At 47.6% G+C, this 21,717-nt stretch overlaps 1 protein-coding gene, 1 long non-coding RNA gene and 1 pseudogene across 2 annotated transcripts in view; 2 read left to right on the top strand and 1 right to left on the bottom strand.

Moving 5' to 3' along the window:
- Positions 1-879: 879 nt before the first annotated feature.
- Positions 880-10,646, top strand: LOC132509367 (zinc finger protein 547-like; annotated as a pseudogene).
- Positions 10,647-12,756: 2,110 nt separating this feature from the next.
- On the top strand, positions 12,757-20,237 carry LOC132509378 (uncharacterized). The gene is made up of 5 exons (XR_009536959.1): positions 12,757-13,571; positions 13,949-14,084; positions 18,373-18,479; positions 19,307-19,609; positions 20,004-20,237. It is a non-coding gene; the product is annotated as an uncharacterized LOC132509378 (long non-coding RNA).
- The window catches only part of LOC132509362 (zinc finger protein 501-like), a 46,750-nt gene continuing 43,373 nt past the window's right edge, over positions 18,341-21,717 (bottom strand). The window contains exons 4-6 of the transcript XR_009536957.1: positions 21,254-21,380; positions 20,367-20,502; positions 18,341-18,663 (exon numbers count right to left, since the gene is read on the bottom strand). The gene's annotated coding sequence lies outside the window, so the exon portion shown is untranslated. The remainder of the gene's footprint in view (positions 18,664-20,366; positions 20,503-21,253; positions 21,381-21,717) is intronic.

Raw genomic sequence — 21,717 nt, 5'->3', positions numbered from 1 at the left:
TACATGTCAGGATCAACATGTCCAAATACAACTCATGATCTTCCCCCTGAACCTGCTCCTCGCGCTGACTTACTCATCTCCCCACTATCAGATGTTCAGGCAAAAAACTTGGATGGTACTTCATTCCCTACTTTTGCTTACAACCGTATTTTATGCAGCAGGAAATCCCGTTTCCTCCAAGTTTGAGATTTTTCCAGAATCTCATTCCATCTCCCAATGTCGCACTACCTTCCTGGCCCAGCCCCTGCCATAATTCTCCTGGGGTCTATCGCGGTGGTCTCCTCAGCAGTCTCCCTGCCTCCATTCTCATCCCATTCTCCCAATTTTTAACTTCTAACTCTGGATACGGTTCTCCCATCCCCATTCCCTTCACAACCTTCCATGGATTCCACCTGCTCAGGTTGCCGTTTCAGGTGAGACAACTCCTCCCCCTCTGTCCACGACACAAGAGACTCCAGATGTCCCCAAAGCTGCCGACTCCGTAGCACCTGCAAGCCGTGCACCGGGGACCCCCCGAGGGAACTCTCTCCCTCACCCCAGTCCACGGGCTGAAAGGGGACCCCTCCCAAGGCCGCCTTCTGTTCTGGGCGCTGGGGCTGACCGGCAGGGAATTGAACGGGCGCACCACCGGGTGGGGCCCTGGGAGACACATCACCCACCTGAGCTGGGCTCATCCCTAAGCCTCTCCACCTACTTTTTCGCTCGGTCACCTCCATGCCCGCCAAGCGGCGTTTAAGCCCGTAACTCCTAAACGTCCAGAGAGACCCCCTCCAAAGACAGGAAGGAACTCCGGAAGTCCCGCCCCAGATGATGCGCACGCAACCATCAGTCCCTCCTCTAAGCTTTCATTGGCCCAGTTACCGCCGCCGCCGCCGGTCATCGAGCTAATGAAGGCTCAGCAGACGAACGTTTTCCTCTGCACGCATTCGGGGGCGGGACTTCCATAGCCTTCATGTGGGGTCCGGTTTCCGTGTTTTTTCACCTTTTTCAGGGCAGTGAGTCCTGAGTCGGGACCGAAGAGAATGGAACAGGCGAGGAGAGGCGTTGGCCCCGGTGCCCAGAGGCGGCTGTGAGGCCCCCCCGAGCCCGTAGTTGACGGCAGTGCCCTCGTTCCCGCCCCGCCCGCCGCCTCTTCCGGCTCCGTTCTTCCCACCGACCGGTGACCCCGGTGACCGAGGCTGCGCCGATGAGGCCCGCTCAGGTGGGTGCTGCGTCTCCCGGGCCCCCACCCGGCCCGACTGCCGCCTCCGAGTCCTAAATACGGACGGTGGGGCGCCCGCTCGGTTCCCTGACAGTCAGCCCCAGAGTCCAGAACAGAGGGCGGCCTTGGGAGGGGGTCCCCTTTCAGCCCGTGGACTGGGGTGAGGGAGAGAGTTCCCTCGGGGGGCCCCCTGTGCACGGCTTGCAGGTGCTACGGAGTCGGCAGCATTGGGGAAACCTGGGGTCGCTTTTGTCGTGGACAGAGGGGGAGGAGTTGTCTCACCTGAAACGGCAACCTGAGCAGGTGCAATCCGTGGAACGTTGTGAAGGGATTGGGGATGGGAGAACCGTGTCCAGAATTAGAAGTTAAAAATTGGGAGAATGGGATGCGAATGGAGGCAGGGAGACTGCTGAGGAGACCACCGCGATAGACCCCAGGAGAATTATGGCGGGCTGGGCCAGGAAGGTAGCGCGACATGGGAGATGGGATGAGATTCTGCATAGATTTCATTAATAGAGCCTACAGGACTTTCTGATGTGCCATGTATAGCTGTGAGCAGAAGTAGGGAGTGAAGGACCATCTCAAGGTTTTTTTTTGTTTTTTTGTTTTTGCGTTTTTGGCAGGAAGCAACCACAAGGATCAGGTTTCAGAAGATAATGAGTTAAATTGTGGATGTGTGACCCTAAGATACCTCAAGGTGGAGACGGCACATAGGTATGTGGACATGAAGGTCTGGATGCGGGGGAAGAGGGCTGGACTGAAGCCGTCAAACGAGTGGAGGGTGTGGACTGAACCAGGGCATGGCCTGGGGATCAGATTGAGGAGAGAGATTTTTTTTTTAAGAAGATGTTGGGGGTAGGAGTTTATTAATTAATTAATTTATTTTTTCTGTGTTGGGTCTTCGTTTCTGTGCGAGGGCTTTCTCTAGTTGTGGCAAGCGGGGGCCACTCTTCATCGCGGTGCTCGGGCCTCTCACTATCGCGGCCTCTCTTGTTGCAGATCACAGGCTTCAGACGCACAGGCTCAGTAGTTGTGGCTCACGGGCCTAGTTGCTCCACGGCATGTGGGATCCTCCCAGACCAGGGCTCGAACCCGTGTCCCTTGCATTAGCAGGCGGTTTCTCAACCACTGCGCCACCAGGGAAGCCCGAGGAGGAGATTTTTAAGGTTGTTATTTCTGATGGGCCCTGTAGTGAGTGTCAGGAGAGCTGAGACTTTGAGTTTGGGGCATTAGGGGGTTCATCGTCCCTGATGTTCTCTCCATAAAGGAGCATATCTGGCATAGGAGTTACTCTGGCCTGTGTCTGTAGAAAAGGATACCTGGATGTGATGAATTGCTGGCCTGGATGGAGATGAAGCTGTAAGGTCATGTAGAATGAGCCCTGCAGGTCAGCTCTTCTCCTAGAGGAGAATCCCTGTGGAACAAAGAAATAGCCAGGTTTGTGGAGCAGATTGGTTCCAGACAAGCACACTTCTGACACACCTCTTCCACCACTCAGGGCAAGAGGAATGAGAGCTCTATAGTCAAGGGACTCCTGCAGTGCACTTGAGTGGATCCTTTGCAAACAGGAAACAGTCTTGTTTTCAAAAAGGAAAAGTACCTGACCTTCCTGTTCAGACTCTCCCTACAGCTCATTAAATTTAAAATGTATGAAACATACTTACTGATCAAAACATCTGTTAACCAGTATCCTTCTAAATATGTACACGTAGAGGGGCAGTTAGAAATGATGACATTCAATAGATTAAACATAGGAACACTTTATAAAAAATTGCTTGAAATTTAATTTACCTGTAGTATTGGTAATACTTTAGGTGTTAGCAAATTTAGTGGAATGTTATATATCTCATTTTCTGAAAACCTTAAAAAGCAGAAACAGGAGGGGTGGGATGAGTTGGGAGATTGGGATTGACATATATATACTCTATGTATAAAGTAGATAACTGATGAGAACCTACTGTATAGCACAGGGAGCTCTACTCAATGCTCTGTGTGACCTAAACGGGAAGGAAATCTAAAAAAGAGAGGATATATGTATACGTATAACTGATTCACTTTGCTGTACAGCAGAAACTAACACAACACTGTAAAGCAAATATACTCCAATAAAACTACTTTTTTTTAAAAAAGCAGAAACAATGCAAACCCACATTTTGAAAACCCAGTCCCTTCATTTGAACTGAAAACATGAAAAATTGTGAATCTTATGTATAGTTACAGCTGATAGGTAGTGTGTCCTCTTATGTTTAATACTACTGTCAGCCTTATGAGGTAGAAACCATTGTTATCCCTATTTTACAGTAAAGGAATTGAGGCTCAGGGAGGTTCAGTCATTAAAGAAGAGTCACACAGCTGATAATAGTGACACTGAGGTCAGAGAAACAGCATAGACCATCAGGCTGAGACCATTTTGCTCCAGGGCAGGCCAGAGGTGATAGTCTAGCCCAGCCTGTAGAATCCTAACGTGGTTGCCCATTTCTCATGGCCTCCCTCTTCCCACAGGTTCCCATGGCATTTGCAGAAATGCTTATGGACCTGTACAGGTGAATGGAGGATGTGCCAGACCTTCATCCACCCCAGTTATCACCCTGATGTTTCTGCCACTCTCATATAAAGAATGCTGGTGGCCTGAGATTGTTCACCCATCCTCCCTTCCTTGGGTCTGAAGTCCCTGTGGTTTCACCAAGGCCTAAGGTCTTGAACTCAGTCCCAGATTATATGGAGCTCTTCCCATTTCCAACAACTGATGGAGAAAGATGTGGAAGGATGTCGTGGGCACAGGATCCAGAATGTCCAGACGACTGGAGGTGAGACTGAGCTGAAATATTCAGGGAACTGCAAGTCTGTTACATGTGATAGGATTATGGTTGCAGGGAGTGAGTGGAGGGTAGGGGCACACAGTTATCAGGTCTCAATTACAGCCTGAGGTTTTGGGCCTCTAATCCAAGGGAAGTAGGAGCTAGGGAAGGTTTGAAGTAGAGGAGCCAGGTATTTGACCCAGGTTGTAACTGGCTGTGTGAGAGTGAAGGTAGAGGTAGAGTGACATGGGGGAAGTGACTGTGGTGGACGTTGGTTGTCGCTGGACAAGAGTCACTGCCGTGGAGGTAGCGAAGTGGTTGCCTTCTGTTTGTTTTCTGAACAGACTTGCCCACATTGAGTGATGTGGAGAGCGTGGGACTGGGAGATGAGATGGAAGGGCAAGTCAGAGGTGACCCCAAGTTTCTAGCTTTCTCTGGAAAGATGTGTTCTGGACACAGTGATCAGTAGAAATAAGGAGAGAGAGGCACTGGTGTCACTGGACCTTGTATCTCTTCCACATTTGGGAAGTGGGGGTGGAGGTTGAGGAGGGAATGGACTTGTTGGGGGAAAGAGTAAAGATCCTGGAGAAATGAGCTGCGCATTGATTGAACCATCCCCATTTTGGCAGGGACTTGTGGTTTTTACAGACGTGGTCATACATTTCTCTCAGGAGGAGTGGGGGCTCCTTGATGAGGCTCAGAGACACCTGTACCACCATGTGATGCTGGAGAACTTTGCACTTCTCTCATGACTAGGTAAGGCCCTCATAACCCTTCCCCCACCCCAGTGTCCTGGGCTGGGCTGTTTTTTCCAACCAAACCATGAGTAATCCTTCCTTCCTTGGTTTCCTAGCATATATGTGTGGGAGCCATTCCCAGGCTGTGTGCACCGTACTGCCTCTCCCCAAGCAGCCCCATCCCATGTTGCTCTGAAACCTTGTCTGTCCCTGGTCAAGTTACTCTGTTCAGATGCATGGAGGCCTTCCCCCTTCTTGCTGATGTTTTTGGGGGCCTGCCTGTGGCAGAAATACATGCTTACTACTTGTAGAGGCCACTGACTCTGCGAGACCCTCCTCTGTAGTTCTTGCGATTTTTGAATGGGGGCCGTCATGTGTTGGCTCGCTCTGGGGGCATGCTGTCCACTCCCTTTTCCTGTGTTTCACCTGGGTTGGTCTGTGCCAGGTCCCATAGAAGTGCTCACCATGAGGCAGCGAGAGGGGCCTGAGTGTCTTGAAAGGATGGACATTACTCCATCAGTGCCAAAAAGAAGTGGCTCTGGAGCTTAGGAGCTGGGAGAGGGGGTGTTGTCAAACCTGGCTTCAAATCACACTGGAAGCCAGGCCACCACCGCTGGGTGATGCCAGGGACAGTGGTCACACTTCATTTCTACATTTTCTTTCCTATTGTCATTTCTAATCTTCCAGTCCTTGGCTCCCCTGACTTTTGTAGTCTCCACCTCCTATTTGTTCCTTTGCCGTGCTGTCAACATTTGACCCACACTTAAGCTATTGTGACATTTGCACATATCTTTTTTATCTAAGTTACAAGTTCCTGTATTTTTTTAATTGAAGTATAATTGATTTACAATGTTGTGTTAATCTCTACTGTACAGCAAAGTGATTCAGTTATACATAGATATACATCCTTTTATTTTTTAATATTCTTTTCCATTATGGTTTATCACAGGATATTGAATATAGTCCCCTGTACTATACAGTAGTACCTTGTTGTTTATCCATCCTATGTGTAGTAGCTTACATCTGTTAACCCCAACCTCTCACTCCATCCCTCCTCCAACACCCTCCCCTTGGCAACCACCGGTCTGTTTTCTATGTCCATGAGTCTGTTTCATAGATATGTTCATTTGTGTCATATTTTAGATTCCACATATAAGTGAAATCATATGGTATTTGTCTTTCTCTTTCTGACTTACTTCACTTAGTATGATAATCTATGGCTGCATCCATGTTGCTGCAAATGGTATTATTTCATTCTTTTTTACAGTTGAGCAGTATTCTATTGTATATATGTAGCACATCTTCTTTATATATTTGGCGATGGACATTTAGGTTGCTTCTATGTCCTGGCTATTGTGAATAGTGCTGCTGTGAACATACGGGTGCATTTATCTTTTTGAATTAGAGTTTTATCTGGATATATGCCCAGGAGTGGGATTGCAGGATCATATGGTACTTCTCTTTTTAGTTTTCTGAGGAAGCTCCATAGTATTTTCCAGTGACAGCACCAACTAACATTCCCACCAACAGTGTAGGAGGGTTCCCTTTTCTCCACACTCTCTCCAGCATTTGTTATTTGTAGAGTTTTTAATGAATGGCCATTCTATTTGCACATATCTTTAAACAGTCCTTGGATACCAACTACTGGGTCACAATCAGACATCTCTGGCTCTGGACACAGCCTTCTACCCAGTACTCACTTCTCACCAGCAGCCATGGCCTTGTGGAAAGCCATTTTCAGAGGAGTGAGCTGGGGACCCTTCTCCTCCCTGCACTGTACCCCTTCCTTGTGTCCTTGCCTACTGTCAGGGCTCTCCCATCATCTGAGCTTCCCAGGCACAGCTCTGCACAGCAGGCCTTCTCACTGGCTCTGGCCCCTGTTGCTTATCATCAGTCCTATGGATTTATTCGTAGGTGTGGGTGACACATATTTGTGGTGGTGCTGCTCCTCCCACCAGTGTCAATATGCTTCACCAGCATTTCTCTGGTTGCAGGTTGTTGGCATGGAGCCCAGGATGAGGAGCCAGCTTCAGAGCAAGGTGTTTCTATAGAAGTGTCACTGGCCAGGACGCCAAAGCCAGGTCCCTCCATCGGGAATGCCCAGCCCTGTGGGACATGCAGCTCACTCTTGAAAGACATTCTGTCCCTGGCTGAGCAGGGTGGAATGCACCCTGGGCAAGGACTATACACTTGTGAGGCAAAGCTTTGCCAGCACCAAAAACGTCACATTAGAGAGAAACTTTCCTGAAAGGACAAGGGGAGGCCTTCATTTGTGAAAAACTGTACTGTCCACATGACACAGAGGACCTTCACATGCAGGGAAGGTGGGAAGGACTTCCCAGCCAGCACAGGCCCTCTCCAGCACCAGCCTCTTCATGGTGTGGGAAAGCCACATGGGGACATTGCAGATGGAGAGGACTTTCAAAATGGGCAAAGTGCTTACAAGTGCACTCAGTGTGGGAAAGCCTTCAGCCATAACCATACACTTGTTGACCACACTGGAGAATAGTTTTATGAGCATAGGGAATGTGGGAAGGCCTTTCTTAGAAAGTCCCACCATGAGCAGCATCAGAAAGTCCACACTGAGCCTGGGCTTTATGAGCACTCAGAATGTGGAGTATTCGTTACAGAAATATCTGGCCTCAATGACTACCAGAGAATTCACACAAGGCCAAGGCCTTTTGAGTGCAGCCTTCTTTAGACCATCCCAACTCGTTGGTCAGCAGAAAATCCACACTGAAGAAAGAACTTACGGTGGTAGTGAGTGTGGAAAATTCTTTAGGAACTGTTCCACACTCATTAGACACCAGAGAGTTCACACTGGAGAAAGGCCTTTTGAGTGCACTGAATGCAGGAGAGGCTTCACCTGCAAACATAGGCTTGTTGAGTACCAGAAAATCCACAGTGGTGAAAAGACTTTTTCAGCCACAAAGACACAGTTGTTGAGCACCAGAAAATCCACACTGGAGAAAGGCCTTACAAGTGCAGCGAATGTGGGAAATTCCTTATGGACAGCTCTTCACTCATTATTCATTAGAAAGTTCACACTGGACAAAGACGTTATGAGTATGGCAAATGTGGAAAAAAATTTTTTTAATTTATTTTAATTTATTTATTTTTGGCTGCGTTGGGTCTTTGTTGATGCACGCGGGCTTTCTCTAGTTGTGGGGAGCGGGGGCTACTCTTTGTTGTGGTGCACAGGCTTCTCATTATGGTGTCTTCTCTTGTTGAGCACGGGCTCTAGGGAACGTGGGCTTCAATAGTTGCAGCGCATTGGCTCAGTAGTTGTGGCTCGTGGGCTCTAGAGCTCAGGCTCAGTAGTTGTGGCACACAGGCTTAGTTGCTTCACGGCATGTGGGATCTTCCTGGACTAGGGCTCGAACCCGTGTCCCCTGCATTGGCAGGAGGATTCTTAACCACTGCGCCACGAGGGAAGCCCCAAATGTGGAAAATTCTTTAGGTACCACTACACCCTTATTAGACATCAGAGAAATCATACTGGAGAAAGGCCTTATGAGTGCATCGATGTACGAAATCCTTTTGTTGCAGCTCCACACTCATTAGACATTGGACAAATCCCACCAGAGAAAGGCCTTATTAGTGCAGCTAATGTGGGAAATTTTTGTAGTAAAACTCCAGAGTCAGTACACACTAGCGAGTTCATGTTGATGTAAGGCATTATAAGAACAGCAAATAAGGGAACATCTTTACATACAGCTCTGGTCTTGTTAAACACTGTTGAATTTACACCAGAGAAATGCCTTCTGAGTGCAGTGAGTGCTGGAAAGTCTGTAGTCAAAACTTCCATTCATTTGGCTCCAAAAAGTTCACACCAGAGAAAGAACTTATGAAGGAAGCAAATGGGGAAAGGACTTCAGCCGAAAGTCTGCTCTGATTGGCACTGTGAAGTACATATTATGTACTTTTGGGGTTTTTTTTCCCTTCTTATTGTGTTAAAATACACACACATAAAACTTGCCATCTTTTAAGTATTTTAGTGTGCCGTTCAGTACTGTGAGGTACATTCACACTGTTGTGCAACCTAATCTCCAGAGCTCCTCTTGTTTTGCAAAAATGAAACCCTGTACTCATTAAATAACAACTCGTACTCCTCTCCTTCTCCAGCCCCTGGAAACCACTATTCTCTGTCTCCTTGAATTTGAGTGCCCCAGCTGCCTCATGTAAGAAGAATCATACAGTTTTTGTAATTTTGTGAAGACTTCATTTACCAGAATCTCACATTTCACGTATCACGTGTTCTGTTTCAGAAGTCCTTTCCTTTTTAAGCCTGAGTTATACTCCATTGTATGCATATACACATCTTTATCCATTCATCTGGTGATGAAGACTTCCCTTGTTTCCATATTTTAGCTGTTGTAAAGAGTGCAGCTGTGAGAACGACTGCACAAATATCTCCTTGAGATCCTGTTTTCAGTTATTTTCAGTGTATAGCCAGAAGTGGAATTCCTGGATCATATGGTCAATTTTTTTTTTAAATTTATTTTTGGCTGCATTGGGTCTTCATTGCTGCACACGGCCTTTCTCTAGTTGTGGAGTGTGGGCTTCTCATTGCAGTGGCTTCTCGTTGTGGAGCACCAGCTCTAGGCACGTGGGCTTCAGTAGTTGTGGCTCGCAGGCTCAGTAGTTGTGGCACACGGGCTTAGTTGCTTCGTGGCATGTGGGATCTTCCCAGACCAGGGCTCAAAACCGTGTCCCCTGCATTGGCAGGCAGATTCTTAACCACTGCACCACCAGGGAAGTCCCCAATCTATTTTTAACATTTTGAACTCTTTCCTTTATTGGCTATACCATTTTATGCTCCCATCAAACGTCCACAGAGTTCCAGTATCTCCACATCCTCATTGACATAATTCTATTTTCCGTTTCATGTTTAATAGTAGCTATCCTAATGGATGTGAGGTAATATCTCACTGTAGTTTTGTTTATTTTATTTTATATATATATTTTTATGGCTGCGTCGGGTCTTAGTTGCAGCATGCGGGCTCTTTGTTGTGGCACATGGGCTTCTCTAGTGTGGCATGCAGATTTTCTCTTCTCTAGTTGTGGCCCGTGGGCTTCTCTCTAGGTGTGGTGTGCAGGTTTTCTGTTCTTTAGTTGTGGCGCATGGGCTCCAGAGCATATGGGCTGTATAGTTGTGGCATGCAGGCTCCAGAGCGTGTGGGCTCTGTAGTTTGCAGCATGCGGGCTCTCTAGTTGAGGAGCGCGAGCTCAGTAGTTGTGATTCGTGGGCTTAGTTGCCCTGTGGCATTTGGGATCTTAGTTCCCCAACTAGGGATCGAACTCACATCCCCTGCATTGCAAGGTGGATTCTTTACCACTGGACCACCAGGGAAGTTCCCTTACTGTAGTTTTGTTTAGCATTTCCCTAATGATTAATGATCATGTCTTCTTGGCCATTTGTGTATATTCTTTGTAAAAATCTCTATGTTTACTCGTTTAAAATTTTTCTTATTGGTGAGTTTTAGCAGTTCTTTATATAATCTGGATACTGACCACTTATCAAATATATGATTTGCAAATGCTTTTCTTCCATTCAGTAGCTTGCCATTTCACTCTGTTGATTGTGTCCTTTGCACAGAAGTTTGTACCCTTATTTTTGCTTTTTGTTTCCTATGCTTTTCATGTCAATGCCAAGAAGTTATAAATCCAATGTCATGAAGCTTTTCCCCTATGTCTTCATCTAAGAGTTTTTGAGCTTACATCGTACTGTCAGGTCTTTGTTTATTTTGAGTTCATTTTTGGGTGTGGTGTAAGGTAAGGGTCCAACTTCATTCATTTGAATGCAGATATCCACTGTAATTTGTTGGAGAGACTGTCCTCCTCCCATTGAATTGCGTTGGCACTCTTGTTGATTATTTGATCAAATATACTGGCTTCCAGTTTGGGGCACTCTGTTCTGTTTCATTGGCCTAAAGTTTTGTGTTTATGGCAGTACCAGTGTTTTGTTTTTGCTTTTTAAAAATTTTTATTACAATGTAGTTAATTTACAATGTTGTGTTAGTTTCAGGTGTACAGCAAGGTGAATCAGTTATTCGTATACATATATCCACTCTTTTTTAGATTCTTTTCCCATATAGACAATTACAGAGTTTTGAGTAGAGTTCCCTGTGTTAGACAGTAGCTCCTTATTAGTTATATTTCAGTTTTGAGTCCCTGGCTTGATGTTAGTCATTTCCTCTTTTAGAGCAGCAGCTGATTAAGACCACAACCAATCACTGTCTATATCAGGCACTCACACTCTGGACACCATCCCTTATGTCCCAGGGCCAGGAAACCAGGCAACTGGAGACAGCCTGTATGCCCCTGACCCCATGAAATTATTCCAGCTAGGTCATCCATGGGGAGCCTGGGAAACCTAGGTAGCCCCAGACCACCTGCTATGTATAGGGTGCTCCCTACAGCCCCAGGTTACTTACTGTGTCCCTGTACAGCCTGTTGTGTGCCCTGCCTGATGCCCTTGTCTCATCCTAAGCCCTAGGTAACAGAATTCTTCTTTTTATCTACCCAAGTGTCATCAAGAACTTTTAAATCTTACAAAACAACTACAAACCCAGAAGAGTGTTAGGAATGCAATGAATGTTGAAAGTTATTCAGCTATTAGCCTAAACTCAAACAGCACTGGTAAATTTAAATCGGAGAAACATCTTCGGAGTGCAGGCAACATGCTGTTTCCTTGTTCTACGTAATTACAGAGCGACATTTGGAGATTAGTCTTTGTGAAAGAGAACTCAGCCATAAATTGAACTTCATGCCTCCAGACATCCCAGGAAGATTCTCTTAAGTACCAAATATATTGGAAGCTTTCATGATAACACCTTGCACTTCCGGACCTGCCTGGAGTCCTTGCCAGAAATAAGTTGTTACCAGTATCTGTTATGTTAGCCTTCCTTCCTCTGCCACACGGCAGGGTGCCACACTGTGTATGAATCATCTGTACAGTGCTCAGCAGGCAGGAAGCTATGCTTTCTCCCTTCATCTGGAGGACTCACCCGTCTCTTGACTTTTGGGGTATCTCATTCACTTCCCACTGATTGTTTTGGGTGGGATATTACCCAGTTCTGGACAAGAGGACTCCAGCTGGCTTCTGCAGGCAGCTTGTGGAGACTTCCCTTCTTCGTGAGTATATTTGATTGACTTGTAATGGTTGGGTTGATTTTTCCACCCTCAGAGTCACCCGACCCAGGACTATCAGCAGAGCTTAGAAGGGTTTGAATTCCGCTCTATCCCCAGAATCAAAGCTCTCAGACACCAGGGAACACTACCCTGCTCACCTGTCCCATGACTCCAAGATTCAACCCTTCTCTCACTCATGAACTCAGGATACATTTCTGCCATAGCAGTAGAATTGTTTCACTGCATGCACCTGCTTTCACATATGTGTACCATACTTAATGACGAGCTCCTTCCCTGCTCAAGGGCAGGACCCATATCTCTGTCATCCATATCATCCCACTACTCAGAACACAGTGCTTGGTGGGTGGAGCAGCAAGGCCACAGCCAGACCCTCTGAGTGACCACAGATATGAAGACAAGGCAGAGAAAACTGGATGGTGAGAGAATGAACCCTAGTGGGTCCTTCACCCACTGGGATGCATCTCATATGTCTTGCAGTTTGGGGCCCAGGTCCCTTTATGGACCACCTTGTCCCAAGGAGCTCCCAGTTATGGAAAGAATAACCCTCTGCTTTGAACCAAGAATTGTTTCCTGAAAGTAGATTCTCTGACTCTCATGGATCTCAAGGCTCAGATTCATGTACAGCTACAGCTACAACCCAGACAATTATCTTGAGAGGAGATATAAGAGGGTAGTGTCTTCAAAACGCAACTTAACTTTCCTACAGAATACAGGAACCACACAAGCTATTCTCAAAACATTATAAATTTAGCGGAAAAAATGATGTTTTTTCTCACTGAGAGCCCTGTGTGCAGTAACAATATTGGATAAAACACAACATAAAGGGTTCGTGTCCACCTTGGCAACACAAAAGTATGTATTTGATTATATAAAAGGCTCCAAGGAGGGCTCAACTGGACAGTACATTTTTTTAAACCAAAGGTCATATTGATTATTTCATGCAGCTTTGAAATTAGTCCCAAAGACAGTCCCAAGGGAGGAATTTCAACACAACCTGACTGATAAGAGCATCCTGAGAATAAGACCACAGTAGTAACTGTGAAACCCATACGTGGCTACCTGTATGCATCCTGGTTTTCCTGTTAAAGTTCCAGTCACTTTATAATGTTTCACAGAAACTTTTTTTCCCCTGCAAAAAGCGCTATTTTTTCCATTTGGCCCAAGCCTTGGAGAGGGCTCCAGGGTGGTTAACAAGCTGCCCAGTGGCTGCAGGGACAGGCTTCAGGGAGAAGCCCTGACCCCAGAGGGGCTCCTCACAGGCCGCTGGGCTCCAGGGGCTCCTAGTGGTGCCTGAGGCTGAGACTTTGGAAGAAACATTCGCCCAGCCCAGCCTGGGGGCCGAGCAGCCCGCGGAGGTTGGTCAGGCGGTCGCCCATCTTCTTGATGAGCTTCACCGGCTCATCCAGGAAGTGGCTCCAGGAAGTCCAGAGGTGGAGTCTGCGCGGGCAGAGCCCAGGGCCTGCGGACCCACAGGGCCTGGCGCAGGTTCTTCTCCGTCAGCCGGGCGGCTTCCACGGCGTCCTGGGCTTTCCCCACGCTCCTGGGACGGCTTCGGCACGTCCTGTAAGAGGGCGAGGCCACAGCGCTGCTTTTGCCTTTTCCAGTGAGCTCGGGCCCTCCGGCTTCTCCTCGGCCAGTTCGCGAAACGATGTCTCACGCCCTCGAGAAGCGCAGAGACAGGTAGGTATGGGAGAGAGGCAGATGCACGTTATCAGGCGGGTGACTGCGGCCTCCACCTGGCGGAGTAATTGTGACGAATCTGGGAGCTCATGCTTGGTCGGCAACAAGGAGCTAAGCTCAGAAAGTGGTGTTGGCTGGTCCCGGAGGGCGAGGAGAGCTGAGTGGGTGGTTCCAAGGTTGTGACTGGAAAAAAGGTTGGAGAGTGGTCAGAGTCAGGAGGAAGGGGCGCCCCTGGGTCTGTTCAGTCCAAATGCTGTTGAAATGAGAGATCTGCCGGACGGCCAAGAAACTTTTATAAAATTAAGCAATGAGCTTTCTTTTCCATGTTTGTTTCTCTGAATTTAACTTAGCTATGTGTTTTATTGTCTTTGTTGTAGTTGCAGTTCAGCACATAGAAAATTAGAAACGCCCGTCTACTCAGGAGTAAAGACTTCAAGAAACACCAGGAAGAGGAAAGACTTAGGACTCACCTGGGATGACAACACAGCTACATGATCATCCTCACCCCTCTGGGTAAAATACAAACTTCCCAAACAATGGCTAACAATCCAGGGAAATAATTCCTCCCTTTGCCAAACCATCCTTGATCCGCTGTCCCTGAAACTTCCTCAACGCATACTGACCCTCCAGTAGAGACCATAACCTCCCCCAACTCTGTCCCCTTCAGACTGTGATTCCTGGGCCTTGTTAGCAGGCATTTCGGATATAGTTTTTTGCTACCAGGGCTTGGGCTGATTTGCTTCCATCACGTGACCTTTAGTGTTTACATTCGGTCTTCAAACGTGTGAGACTGCAGGTTGTGGCAAGATGAGAACCCCGCTCCTGTTCTGGCTGCCATCAGCACATCATCAAACCTACAGGGATGGTGCTAGGATGGGGAAGAGCAGGGGTTATGTCCCAGCCAGGTTGAAACCACCTGTCACACTCGGTCCACGTGCATGATTGTGTGATCCTGTGTGTATATCCACACACTAGGCTTTTGGGCCTCCCTATCCCATGCTTGTCTCACAAGTCTCCCTGGAGCATTTGTGCATTTGTGTCCTCATACCTGGTGTGGTAGTTCAGCACCTCTCTCTATTCCCACAAGCCTCTAATGTGTGCCACATACACTGGTTGTGTGTCTCATGACTATCACATGTCTTTTCTGTTGTGGACGTGGTGTAATGCATGTGTGTGCGTAGGCTTGTTGAGGGGTGTCAGCATGCAGACCTCATCACAGTGCCCCCAGGATGCCTGTGCACGGGCCTCCAAGTTGTGCTGAGGTGTATCATTATTGTTACCGGACTCAGTGGGTCCTTGCCTTGGGGTGCATAGCCAGTGAACACACCAAGTACTTTCAGTTAAAGCAGAAGCATTTATTACTTGTGACAAGTAAGGAGACAGGGAGATAGCTCTCAAAGCACTGGACTGAAGTATTAAGCCTGGGGGGCATGCATATTCAAGAAAGGACCGACTTGGAAAATGTTACTGTAGGTTGCCAAAATCTGCAAGCAAGCAGGCACTGGGTTGTTTGCTCACAGTGTGTTATCTTGTTCACTGGGATTCACCGTAACCTTTTCGGAATGTTGGGTTTTGGAGCTTTGTGCCATGAATCTCCTCCAATCTCTTTTCTTAGAGCATTTCCGTTAGCAAACTTCTAATTCTGAATTATTTCTCTGTCCCTTTGAGACGTACATAAAACTTTCGAAAAGCTAAATAATCCTCTTGTCAGTTTTACAAGTGTGTAAAAATGTGCTCCCGGGATTTTAATTTATGGAGGTGACTGAGTGAGGACAGGAGAGGCTACTGCCGTTGAAAGTTCCCCAAGGAAACGACAGGCACAGCAGGACATGTAAGACCACATGAAGCCTGTCACATGCAGGTGTCAGGAAGCAGAGAGGAGTTGGGGCTGTGCCTTTATGACCACAGTGGCGGGAAGAACTAGGTAGTGACTTCCACTAGTGGGCAGGAAGCAAAAACACACATGCTATAGCTGGGAGTTTGTAACCCGTGGCCATGAGACCAGCTCGGAGGTGGGCCGGGACGTAACGAGGTCGGGCATCCGGGCGGCTGGCAGTGCGCCCTCGCCGGCCAGCGATCCGGATCCGTCCCGCTAATGTTCCCGCCGGTTGTCGGGCGCCATCTGGCGGTCACGTTTATTTTGTCCCTTCCCGTCCGGAGCTCGGGCGACGTCTGCAGGGGATGGGATTCGGCCGCGATGCCCGAGGCAGAGTTCCGGGAGGTCGGCGGGGCTGGCGGGATCATTCCGGTCTTGCCGGGCGGGCGCGCTTAGTGCTCTCTCCGGAGGTTGTACCTGCAGACTTATAGGGAAGAGGCTGGGTCCCCTCCGGTTGCCGAAGGGAGCAGGAAGGGGGTCTCCCGGCTCCGGAGGTGGGAACCGGGCCGGGTGGGGAGGCCCGAGGAGGGCGTGAGCCGTTCGGCCGCGGGCTCGCGTGGCCTGGTCTGCAGAGGTTCCCCCGTGGGGTTTTCCCGGGTCCTGATTCAGAGGCCGGCCGGCCCCGCACTGCCTGCGGGCGAACCAGGTAGGGTAAGCTGGGCCGCCTCTGCCCCCGGGGTCGGGGGTAGAAGGGGGGGCCGTCAGCAGGTTCTGTCATTTTCTTCACAAGGGAATTAGTGATGCAGCCCTGGTCTCCAGCTCTGAAGGGCTTCCCCTACTCGTCAAGAGGTAAAGTAAACATTTCAATCACAGCCAAGGAGTTTTTTTGCGTTGAATGGGCTCTTTCTGCTTGGTGTATCATGAATGGGTGCGGTTTCTGTCTTTATAATGTCTTTAGTGGGCTGTCTGTGATGTGCCTCAGTTTAGTTTCGAGCTCATAGAAGGAAGTATGATTTTCTCTACTTTGTGGAAAAGGTCTTGTTTTATTATCTCCCCAACATTGGTCACCGTGTCAAACAGTATAAGATCCAATACAGGTGAAATTGAGAAACGTGGCAAATCCTAAAACAACGGCTATTGCAAGAAGGAAGAGTATTTTCTAGTATCAATTCTGTAGGCTAAAGGGGGGATTAGTTACAAATGGCTAGGAGAAAACCTTTGGTTTCAAAAGTGTAACCCTGTGCCAATGTTTTTCAAACCCTGCACTTAAAATGCATTTTATTTTTAAGTTGATTATACGTAACAAAACTTTTAAAAAAGCACAATTACGTTCTGGAATGTGGAAGACCACCTTCAGGTTAAATAAATTGCTATCCACACTTCCAGAAGTTAGAGAAGCTATTATGAATTAAGGGCTAATGATCTGTTACAGTGAAAGGATACAGATGAAAAGCAGGAAAGATGGCACAATAGGATAAAGTCACAGAGGGACCACATTGCCAGTTTCCTGTGCCCTGTCACTTAGGCCTCACAGCATCCGTGGGTGACAATATGAAGTGTACTGCTAAGGGGGGAACCTCACACAAGACCTGGTATTATACAGGCTTTTTTTAGTATGTCACGCACAAGGGACACCTGTGTGGCTGAACTTACTCTCTAGTTTCTCTGAATGTCAAACAGCTACAGAGACCCTAAGGCTCCCCTACCCACTGGCATGTCAGATTATTAGTATAAATTAGCTAGCATGGCACAAGGCCCCGGGTAAACACACACTCTTATTAGTCCAAATGTTTCAAGGGCTTAGAAGTTATCTCCCAAGAGTCGGGCCACTCTGCCAAACGTTTCTTTCAAATGAATACACATTGGACAACACAGGCCTGTGATGTAATCCTTTATACAGGTCAAGTAAAAATACTCAAAACTTGGACCCTTGTTTTAGCACATGTCGGTACTTATTATCTATGTCCTCAACCTTATTTATGGGCATCTGTATAAGGGAAATAGTAGAAAGGAGTGCTACTGCATGTGTTCCCCAGTCCACATTGGATGACCTTGAAACTGTGCCCCATAGGGGTTAACAGAAGCTGATGACTAACAACTTCTTGAGCTAGAATTATTAAAAAAAGGAAATATCATGTCAAAACCCCTTGCTTGTGAACTGCCTTAATTGGTTAAGCTCACTTGGGTGGGTTTTTTTTTCTCCTACTTGCATGTGCTCCAACTTCCTCCCTAGTTGGGCCATGTAGGTTTTCTCTTCTCTAGTTGTGGAGTGGGCTCGGTTTGTGGCATGTAAGGCTTAGTTGCCCCACTGCATGTGGGATCGTAGTTCCCTTACCAGGGATTGTATCACCCTCATCCCTTATATTGGAAGGTGGATTCTTTACCACTGGACCACCAGGGAAGTCCCACACTGTAGAAAACATCTGTGACAGGGTGGGGACACTGTAGGGAAGGGAGCCTCAGTTGTTTTTTTAGGAAATTGGAGTCAGCTCTTATCCAGCTATGTGTGAAGAACAGAAGCCTGTAATGCAGATACAGCTGTACACATTACTGCCTCACCTTTTCTCTGATTGCCCTTCCCCCCACCTAAGACTACCCTGCCTCTTTGTCCCCTACAGCACCTTACCTCCAGGAAGGTGGCTGTGAGACTTTTTTGTCTCCTGGCTTGTGCTGCCTTGTGAGTGAAATTCCTCTCTGGCAAGCTTTGACATCCCACTGTTTGGCTTCTTGCACCTCTGGTTTAGTAAAATAACCTCCTGTTCACAGTGTGAAACTCCCCACAGTTGGAGTATTCATACCAGGGAAATTGGCAAACACAATAATTGGGGGAGGGTGTTGGGTTTTTTTTTAAGTAGGTGTTTAGACTTACAGTAATGGAGACTATGTTAATAAGGACTACATGTGGGGCACTAAACATTTATTCCATCCAGCAAAGTCACTGAGAAAAAACAAGTTGCAACACATTTCTTTTTATTCTCTCCACAGTTACTAATAAAAAGACATTTTAATCAAAGAAGACAATACACCTGGCAAAGAACACAGGAATGTTCAACATCATGAATCACTAGAGAAATGCATCAGACCACAGTGAGGTATGTATCCACACTTTTAAAACAGCTAATATTCAGGGGCTTCTGTAGTGATGCAATGGTTGAGAATCTGTCTGCCGATGCGGGGACACGGGTTCGTGCCCCGGTCCGGGAAGATCCCACATGCTGCAGAGTGGCTGGGCCCGTGAGCCATGGCAGCTGAGCCTGCACGTCCAGAGCCTGTGCTCTGCAACGGGAGAGGCCACAACAGTGAGAGGCCCGTGTACCGCAAAAAAAGTAATATTCAAAACAGTAACCATACCAACCCACTACTGGTGCGGAACACAGGGGATGGAAGGTTCCCAATGCAAAAAGGATACAACCCTATTAATTTCCTGGGCTTTCTCTAGCTGTGGTGAGCAGAGGCGCCTCTCTTGTTGCAGAGCACAGGCTCTGGAAGTTGTGGCACACAGGCCTAGTTGCTATGAGGCATGTGGGATCTTCCCAGGCCAGGGCTTGAACCCCTGTCCCCTGCAGCAGGTGGATTCTTAACCACCGTGCCACCAGGGGAATCCCTGAAAAGTGTTTCCACTTAAGTTATCCAAGAACTCTGCCTGGGTCCTAACAATCACATGCCTGTACTACACGATTTCCACACTCATTCCCCATTGTTTTCACTGTGCATCAAATGGCCTTGAGATAAACTATTTGCAGATGCTGAGGGAATCCTAAAACCTTTACGTTACTCAGTCTGATACTGACTGAGGCTCAGGAGGTTTCTGCAAAAACCTTTATGCAAAACAGCCACAGTGGTGGGAACATACATGAATGCAATTTTATATTTTATTCCTTCTTCTTTGGTAGTCTCTCCCTATAATTCCCTGTTTTAGTCCCACAGAGAGCCCTGCACTCTACCCCAGAAGGCCTTGGACAATGATGCAAAATGGGCCAGAACTGGAGTGAAAACTATTCTCTGCCATGATACTACCCCCAGTGAGGTATACTAAGTTTGGAACACCCACAAAACCTGTTCCTGTGTCCTGTCCTAGCCAGTTGATGGAAGAGAATGACAAAACCCACTTGCTCAGGGAATTCATGCTTTTCTACAGGGGATACGAGAGCACAAAAGGCTACCTACCCTGATCACACTTAGATGACTGAGTCCCAGTATGGGGATCTGCCACTTGGAAAAGGTAAGAAACTCACAGTGACAGTAAGTCAGAAAGTAGAGCATAGCTCCTGAAAAGCTTCCTACAAACCTCATACTCACGGGCAATCTGCACACTAGGGTTGTTCAGTTGTATGGCATTCAACTTCCGTTGATGAGTCCCTCACAAAGCCTATTCAGTATGATGTATTAACTAAGGAGACAGCTCATGTGCTACTCTCCTCATCTCATCTCAAGGCCTTTCTCCAGTATGAACTCTGGTGATAGATGAGGTTATAGACCTTTGGCTGAAAGCTTTCTTACATTTGCTGCACTCATGGTCTTTTTCTGTGGCGTGACCTGTTTGGTGTTCAGTAAGCTGGGTGTTTTGGCTGAAGAATTCTCCATATTTAGTGCATGCATGTGTTTTTTTCCTCCAGTGTGACTGTCTTCTTAAGGCCTCTCTCCTGTGTGGACTCTCTCATGCTCTGCAAGCCTATACATCCAGGGGTAGGCTTTCCCGCACTTATAGAGACTTTTACCATTGTGAAACACTGCTGTGCAGTCAGCATCCTTTTGTGGAGTGACCTGGTGCTGGAGAAGGCTAGAGCTACCAGGGAAATCCATCCCAGCCTCCTGGCATGTGAAGGAGTTCTTGGATGCATGGACTATGTGGCTCCTCATAAAGGCCTTACCCCTGTCTCTTCTAAAGAGTTTCCCTCCTCTGTGCTGGTGAAATTTCACACCTGACACAGTTTCTGGCCAGGAATTTTTCCCAGGTCTTCACCTAGAGGCAAACTTACTGTTTAAGGCCAGGATACACATCTTCCAGGGACAGGACTTTGGATGGACAGGTCTCTGAAGTATTTATTCATGGCACTTCTACAGAAACATTCTGCTCAGAAATTATCTCCTTGTGCTCTGCTCCATGCCAACAAACTGAAAGCAGAGAAATGACACAATGTTTGGGGGGAATGCACACAGAAATGAGGTACACAGTCACTGGCTTTGGCACCAAAACACTGTGGGGCACAGGACATGATCCTGATATAATTTGAACCCCTGATGCCAAATCAATCGGGCCAAGCCCACTTTGAACCCCTCATGCTGGGGCTTGGAGTCATGTCCACTCTGTCATGTCCCAGGGTTCACCTCCCAGCTCCAGTTGGACAACAACATGGAACCTAGAAAATGCAAGTCCTAAGGGAAAGACAGGACAGGTGAACAGTCAGTACTAGCCCAGGAGAACAACCAATCCCCCAAAAAACCTGAGGAAAGAAAAACTGTCACAAAAAGAACCAGTGTCCCTGCTGGATCCCAACAATTCCTGGTACAGTCAGGGCCCAGGAAATATCAGCTGGAAGGGGGCAGAACCTAGCGCACAGAGGTGTGTGGGTCTACAGAGTCAACTTAGCAGGGAGTGGCTGAGACTGATGGAACCCACTGAACTAATTCCAAGTCTTATGACCCAGAAAAACTTCACTGAAAAAACTTCAGAGCTGCTGGTACTGGGGATACTTCTGAAAGGAGGTCGTACTCATTCAGCCTTGGCACCAACAACACAGATGAGAGGGAAGCAGTAATAGAGATGTGCCCACTGTCTAGGAGTCTGTGAAAAAACAGACTTGCCTTTGGAAAAGGGAACGGCAGAGACCTGCCCAGGATGCTGGGATAGGTGGGAGGGCCTTACCCAATGATGCAACAAGTGCAAAGGGCTCCAGGATCACATCACGGCACAGGAATCTCTGGGCCTCATCAAGAAGTTTCCATTCCTCCTGGGAAAAGTACCCAGCCACGTCCTCAAAGGTCACAGGGCCCTGTGATGATGGGACAGATTTGTACATAAGCAGCCTCTCTCCACAGGACCCCATAAGTACTTCTAAACCCAGCCCATACTCTGGGTTCATCATCCACCCCAGCTCCGTGACTTAGAGGGCAGTGGGCCCAATAACTCTTCATGCTTCCTTGATCAGTATGTACAACCCTGAGCAACAACAGGCAGGTGGATAGAGAGATACCATGTAATCTGTGAGCCTGGTATGCAGGGCCCTTTCCCTTTCCTCCAAGACAACAGCCTGAGTGTACCCACTATCATGTCTCCCAGATACAAGCAAACTTAGCCCCATCCTTCTCTCTTATACTTCTAGTACTAGG

This window comes from Lagenorhynchus albirostris, chromosome 19 (genome assembly GCF_949774975.1).
Source record: "Lagenorhynchus albirostris chromosome 19, mLagAlb1.1, whole genome shotgun sequence".
NCBI classification, from domain to species: Eukaryota; Metazoa; Chordata; class Mammalia; order Artiodactyla; family Delphinidae; genus Lagenorhynchus; species Lagenorhynchus albirostris.
Note: the sequence above shows the minus strand (reverse complement) of the source record. Positions and strands in the feature narration are given on the sequence as shown.